At 50.1% G+C, this 7,500-nt stretch overlaps 1 protein-coding gene across 4 annotated transcripts in view; it reads left to right on the plus strand.

Annotated features, from left to right (window-relative positions):
* Positions 1 to 7,500, plus strand: part of LOC109883414 (EH domain-binding protein 1-like) — a 105,522-nt gene that overhangs the window by 35,214 nt on the left and 62,808 nt on the right. The window lies entirely within an intron of this gene.

Raw genomic sequence — 7,500 nt, forward strand, 5'->3', positions numbered from 1 at the left:
TCCCTCCCTCTCCATCCACCCCTCCTTGTCTCCCTCCATCTCTCTCTCCCTCATCCCTCCATCTCTTCTCCCCCCCTCCCTCTCCCTCCATCTTCTCTCTCCCCTCCCTCTCCATCCACCCCTCCTTGTCTCCCTCCATATCTCTCTCCCCTCCCTCTCCATCCACCCTCCTTGTCTCCTCATCTTCTCTCCCCCTCCCCTCCTCATCCACCCTCCATGTCTGCCTCCATCTCTCTCTCTCATCCCTCCACTCTTCTCCCTCATCCCCCTCTCCCTCCATTCTCTCCCTCATCCCCTCTCCTCCATCTCTCTCTCCCCCTCATCCCTCCATCTCTCTCTCCCTCATCCCCCTCCCCTCCAATCCTCTCCCCCCCTCATCCTCCATATCCTCTACTACCCTGTAGGAGTGAATACCATTGTGTCAATCTGAAGTTTTTTTCCCCCACTGCTGATAAAGTAGCCTTAGCTGGATACGTTGTTTACCGGAAACACACACACACACACCAATCACACACATCACACACACACACACACACACACAACACACACACACTCACACACACTGTCACCACACCCTGTTTTCCACAAACACACACCTTGAGCCAGATTGATATTGCACAGCTCCAGCCCAGCCAGCCCCCCTGTAAATAATCAGATAGTAGACAGGTAGTGAGGCAGCAGGATGGAGGATGGACGCAGCTGACACAATAATACTGGTAGTATCAGAGAGAGAAGAATTCACCCCCGGATACGTCCCCACAGAAAACACCTTGTAAGGCAGCACTCAAATGACATGGACAAAATGTAGTTGGGTGTAAAAACACGGAGTGAGTGTTGGGAGGGGGGGGGGGGGTTGTTATTCGCTTCTTCTATTATCCCTCTCTTCATGGTCCTCGGAGGCTGCAACGGTATTCGTTCCACCTGTTTCCTCTCTTTTTTTCCTCCCCTCTTCTCTCCTCCCCTCTCTCTTCCTCCCCTCTCTCTTCCTCCACTCCTCTCTCTCCCCTCCCCTCTCTCTCTCCCCTCTCTCTTCCTCCCCTCTCTCTCCTCCCCTCTCTCTCTCCCTCTCTCTTCCTCCACTCCTCTCCTCCTCCCCCTCTCCTCTTCCTTCCCCACTCCTCTTCCTCCCCTCATCTCTTCCTGCCACTCCTCTCTCCTCCCTCTACTTTCCTCCCTCTCTCCTACCCTCCTCACCTCTCTCTTACCTCCACCTCCCTCTCCTCCCCCTCTCTCTTCCTCCTCCTCTCCTACCCTCATCACCTCTCTCTTCCTCCACTCCTCTCTCCTCCTCGCCTCTCTTCCTCCTCTCTCCTCCCCCTCCTCTCTCCTACCCTCCTCCTCTCTCCTCCCCTCCTCTCTCCTACCCTCCCCCTCTCTCCTACCCTTGTCCCCTCTCTCTTCCTCCTCTCTCCTCCCTTCTCTCTTCCTCCTCTCTCCTACCCTCCTCACCTCTCTCTTCCTCCACTCCTCTCTCCTCCCCTCTCTCTTCCTCCTCTCTCCTACCCTCCTCACCTATCTCTTCCTCCACTCCTCTCTCCTCCCCTCTCTCTTCCTCCCCTCTCTCTTCCTCCTCTCTCCTCCCCTCTCTCTTCCTCCTCTCTCCTCCCCTCCTCCCCTCCTCGCCTCTCTCCTCCCCTCCTCTCTCCTACCCTCCCCCTCTCTCCTCCTCCTCTCTCCTCTCTCCTACCCTCGTCCCCTCTCTCTTCCTCCTCTCCTCTCTCCTCCCCTCTTCCCCTCTCTCTTCCTCCTCTCTCCTCCCCTCCTCCCCTCTCTCTTCCTCCTCTCCACTCCTCTCTCCTCCCCTCTCTCTTCCTCCTCTCTCCTACCCTCCTCACCTATCTCCTCCCCTCACTCCTCCTCCTCTCTCCTCTCTCCTACCCTCGTCCCCTCTCTCTTCCTCCTCTCCTCTCTCCTCCCCTCTTCCCCTCTCTCTTCCTCCTCTCTCCTCCCCTCCTCCCCTCTCTCTTCCTCCTCTCCTCTCCTCTCTCCTCCCCTCCCCCTCTCTCCTCCTCTCCTTCCCTCCTCAACAGGTCAGATCAGTTTAAGTAGTGGATGGTTTAAACTCCCTACTTTTAATTAGAAGTGATGCCATTAATCAGACTTACAGTAAAGCAGGAATGGAACACATGACGTTAGCGTGGCCAGCGTCGCGCTCCCCAGACTGAGCCAGGCGTTACACCACCTACTCCCCCAACACCACTTTCAACGTGTTGATTGAAGGACCGTTTCTGGGAGGAATCCCACTTCCAGTTGTAAAATATAGAAGTAAAAACGGACTTTCCAAGACGTCCTACTTGTCATTGTTGAATAAATAAATGTCATAAATATCTCCACGTATTTACCTGTGACTTGGCCACTCAGGAACATTCACTGTCTTCTTGGTAAAGCAGTCTGTCGTTTAGGTTCGTATTGTGGAGTAGCTACGTTGTTGATCAAGTTTTCTCCTGTCACAGCCATTAAACTCTGTAACTGTTTTAAAGTCACCATTGGCCTCATGGTGAAATCCCTGAGTGGTTTCCTTCCTCTCCAGCAACTGAGTTAGGAAGGACGCCTGTATCTTTGTAGTGACTGGGTGTATTGATACACCATCCAGTGTAATTAATAACTGCACCATGCTCAAAGGGATATTCAATGTCTGCTTTTATTTACCCATCTACCAATAGGAACCCTTCTTTGTGAGGCATTGGAAAACCTCCCTGGTCTTTGTGGTTGAATCTGTGTTTGAAATTCACAGCTCGACTGAGGTACCTTATAGATCATTGTATGTGTGTGGGTTACAGAGATGAGGTAGTCATTACAAAATCATGTTGATCACTAGTATTGCAGACAGAGTGAATCCATCCAACTTACTATGTGACTTGTTAAGCACCTGTTTACTCCTGAACTTTAGGCTCCACATAACAAAGGGGGTAAATACTTATTGACTCCAGACATTTCAGCTTCTCATTTTTTAATGAATTTGTAATAATGTTGAAAAACATAATTCCACTTTGACATTATTGTGGTTAGTGACCAAAACAATCTCAATTGAATCCATTTTAAAATCAGGCTGTAAAACAACATTTTGATAAAGTGGAGGGGTGTGAGTACCTTCTGAGGGCTCTGTCTGTCTAGCTGGTCCTGTCCCATGGCAGGCCCTGTCTGTCCAGCTGGTCCTGTCCCATGGCAGGCCCTGTCTGTTTAGCTGGTCCTGTCCCATGGCAGGCCCTGTCTGTCTAGCTGGTCCTGTCCCATGGCAGGCCCTGTCTGTCTAGCTGGTCCTGTCCCATGGCAGGCCCTGTCTGTCTAGCTGGTCCTGTCCCATGGCAGGCCCTGTCTGTCTAGCTGGTCCTGTCCCATGGCAGGCCCTGTCTGTCTAGCTGGTCCTGTCCCATGGCAGGCCCTGTCTGTCTAGCTGGTCCTGTCCCATGGCAGGCCCTGTCTGTCTAGCTGGTCCTGTCCCATGGCAGGCCCTGTCTGTTTAGCTGGTCCTGTCCCATGGCAGGCCCTGTCTGTCTAGCTGGTCCTGTCCCATGGCAAGCCCTGTCTGTCTAGCTGGTCCTGTCCCATGGCAGGCCCTGTCTGTCTAGCTGGTCCTGTCCCATGGCAGGCCCTGTCTGTCTAGCTGGTCCTGTCCCATGGCAGGCCCTGTCTGTCTAGCTGGTCTTGTCTCATGGCAGGCTAGCTGGTCCTGTCCCATGTGGTGGGTCTTTAAGAAGAGCCATAGCATGGCAGGCTCTGTCTGTCTAGCTGGTCCTGTCCCATGGCAGGCCCTGTCTGTTTGGATGGTCCTGTCCCATGGCAGGCCCTGTCTGTCTAGCTGGTCCTGTCCCATGGCAGGCCCTGTCTGTTTAGATGGTCCTGTCCCATGGCAGGCCCTGTCTGTCTAGCTGGTCCTGTCCCATGTGGTGGGTCTTTAAGAAGGGCCATAGCATGGCAGGCTAGCTGGTCCTGTCCCATGTGGTGGGCTTAAGGAGGGCCATAGCATGGCAGGCTCTGTCTAGCTGGTCCTGTCCCATGTGGTGGGCCTAAGAAGGGCCAAAGCATGGCAGGCTCTGTCTAGCTGGTCCTGTCCCATGGCAGGCTCTGTCTAGCTGGTCCTGTCCCATGGCAGGCCCTGTCTGTCTAGATGGTCCTGTCCCATGGCAGGCTCTGTCTGTCTAGATGGTCCTGTCCCATGGCAGGCCCTGTCTGTCTAGATGGTCCTGTCCCAGGTCTTTAAGAAGAGCCATAGCATGGCAGGCTAGCTGGTCCTGTCCCATGTGGTGGGTCTTTAAGAAGGGCCATAGCATGGCAGGCTCTGTCTAGATTGTCCTGTCCCATGTGGTGGGTCTTTAAGAAGGGCCATAGCATGGCAGGCTCTGTCTAGATGGTCCTGTCCCATGTGGTGGGTCTTTAAGAAGGGCCATAGCATGGCAGGCTCTGTCTAGATGGTCCTGTCCCATGTGGGGGGTCTTTAAGAAGGGCCATAGCATGGCAGGCTCTGTCTAGATGGTCCTGTCCCATGTGGGGGGTCTTTAAGAAGGGCCATAGCATGGCAGGCTCTGTCTAGATGGTCCTGTCCCATGTGGTGGGTCTTTAAGAAGGGCCATAGCATGGCATGTAGACTCATCTTGACATCAGACTACTTTAGAGGTCTGAAAACATCTGAATAACTTGGTTATGGAGCCAACTGTTCTGTTAACGAGTGTGTGTGTGTGTGTGGGGGGGGGGGGGGGGGGTAGGATTCGTGGAGTGCTTTTGGGCTTGTGGTCAGATCAGAAGAGACCGTTGACTCATTCCTCTGTCTGCTTCAACACGTTTTCTTCCCCCCCATCTTTTCCTCCTTCTTTCCATTTCTCTCTCCCCCTCTTCCCCTTCTCACTGCCTCTCTTATTTTCTCTCTTTATCTCTCCTTCTCCTTTCCATTTCTCTCTCCCTTCTCTCTTTATCTCTCCTTCTCCTTTCCATTTCTCTCTCCCTTCTCTCTTTATCTCTCCTTCTCCTTTCCATTTCTCTCTCCTTTCTCTCTTTATCTCTCCTTCTCCTTTCCATTTCTCTCTCCTTTCTCTCTTTATTTCTCCTTCTTCTTTCCATTTCTCTCTCTTTCTCCTTTCCATTTCTCTCTCCCTTCTCTCTTTCTCTCCCTCCCACCTCTTCCTCCCCCCCTCTCTCTCCTCCCCCCCTCTCTCTCCTCCCCCTCCCTCTCTCTCCTCCCCCTCCCTCTCTCTCCTCTCCCTCCCTCTCTCTCCTCTCCCTCCCTCTCTCTCCTCTCCCTCCCTCTCTCTCCTCCCCCTCCCTCTCTCTCCCCATATTCCCCAGTTTCTTCCCCCAGCAATGCTTTCTGAGTTCTGCACCGGTTTTCTCTTTTTCTATTACGCGGTACGAGACGGTGGTTCTCCCCAGATGAATACAAAGTAATTGGGGTGGTTAATTTATTTACTGGGAGGCAGTTCACAGCACATTGAATAATAGAGATAATTGAACAAGAATTGTCAAGTGTCTTCTGATATCAGGCACATTACAGAAGAGAGAGTGGCATAAAACTGCCTTTCTATGCTTCCATTGTTTATGGTAATGAAGTACAGCCATTAATTCCTCGGTGGCCTTCCAAGCTTATGGCAGGCCCCATTGTTGTGTGTGTATTAATATGTAATCAGTAAATAGTTTAATTTCCTAATCTGCGTTGGGAGAATTCACTTTCTAACAGCTCTTAATTACTGCAGGGTTCTAACGAGCCCCATCGCCGTGCCGACGCAGAGCACGGCAGCCAGGCAGCCAATCAGAGTGCGGCGGTGGGTCGGAGGGGGGGGGATTTGAATTCCTGGGGCGCCGCTCTCCGCCTAATGAACTTGTTATTCCGGGACTGGGGGGAGTAGAGTGTCCTTCACAGCATAGCAGTTCACAACGTTGGGAGAACGCTCACCTAATGTTAGGGGGATAATAATAGTTATTGATGATAATTATAACGAAAGTCCTATTTTATCACGATGATACATTACCTTTATTCCTGGGCTGACAGGTGTGTTTCCTTCACAGCATAGCAGGTGACCACGTTGGGAGAGCGTTTACCGAATGTTAGAATAATAAATGCTAATACATGTTTGGACACACCTACTTATTCAAGGGTTTTCCTGTATTTTTACTATTTTCTACATAACTGTGAAGACATCAACACTATGAAATAACACATATGGAATCATGTAGCAACCAAAATACTGTTAAAAAAATCCAAATATATTTTATATTTGAGATTCTTCAAAAATAGCCATCCTTTGTCTTGATGACAGCTTTGTACACTCTTGGCATTATCTCAACCAGCTCCATGAGGTAGTCACCTGGAATGCATTTCAATTAACAGGTGTATCTTGTTAAAAGTTCATTTGTGGAATTTCTTTCCTTCATAATGCGTTTGAGACAATCAGTTGTTGTGACAAGTTAGGGGTCGTATACAGAAGATAGCCCTATTTGGTCAAATACCAAGTCCATATTATAGCAAGAACAGCTCAAATAAGCAAAGACCAACGACAGCCCATCATTAATTTAAAATATGAAGGTCAGTCAATCCGGAAGATTTCAAGAACTTTGAAAGTTTCTTCAAGTGCTGTCGCAAAAACCATCAAGCGCTATGATGAAACTGGCTCTCATGAGGACCGTCACAGGAGAGGAAGACCCAGACTTAACTCTAAGGAACTTATCCTCCCTCCGCAGCAGAGTTAACTGCACCTCAGAAATTGCAGCCCAAATAAATGCTTCAGAGTTTAAGTAACAGACACATCTCAACATCAACTGTTCAGAGGAGACTGTGTGAGTCAGGCCATGATGGTCTAATTGCTGCAAAGAAACCACTACTAAAGGACACCAATATGAAGAAGAGACTTGCTTGGGCCAAGAAACACGAGCAATGGACATTAGACTGGTGGAAATTTGTCCTTTGGTCTGATGAGTCCAAATTTGAGATTTTTGGATCCAACCGCCGTGTCTTTGTGAGACGCAGATTATGTTAACGGATGATCTCTGCATGTGTGGTTCCCACCGTGAAGCATGGAGGAGGAGGTGTTATGGTGCTGTGTTGGTGACACTGTCAGTGATTTGTTTAGAATTCAAGTTACACTTAACCAGCATGGCTACCACAGCATACTGCAGCGATACACCCTCCCATCTGGTTTGGGCTTAGTGGGACTATCATTTGATTTTCAACAGTACAATGACCCAGAACACACCTCCCAGGCTGTGTAAGGGCTATTTGATTAAGAAGGAGAGTGATGGAGGACTGCATCAGATGACCTGGCCTCCACAATCATCCAACTTCAACCCAGTTGAGATGGTTAGGGATGAGTCGGACCGCAGAGTGAAGATAAAGCAGCCAACAAGTGCTCAGCATATGTGGGAACTCCTTCCAGGCTGTTGGAACAGCATTCCTTATGAAGCTGGTTGAGAGAATGCCAAGAGTGTGCAAAGCTGCCATCAAGGCAACTTTGAAGAATCTAAAATATATTTTGATTTAACACTTTTTCAGTTACTACATGATTCCATGTGTGT

Source organism: Oncorhynchus kisutch, unplaced genomic scaffold (genome assembly GCF_002021735.2).
Source record: "Oncorhynchus kisutch isolate 150728-3 unplaced genomic scaffold, Okis_V2 Okis04b-Okis11a_hom, whole genome shotgun sequence".
Classification (NCBI taxonomy): Eukaryota; Metazoa; Chordata; class Actinopteri; order Salmoniformes; family Salmonidae; genus Oncorhynchus; species Oncorhynchus kisutch.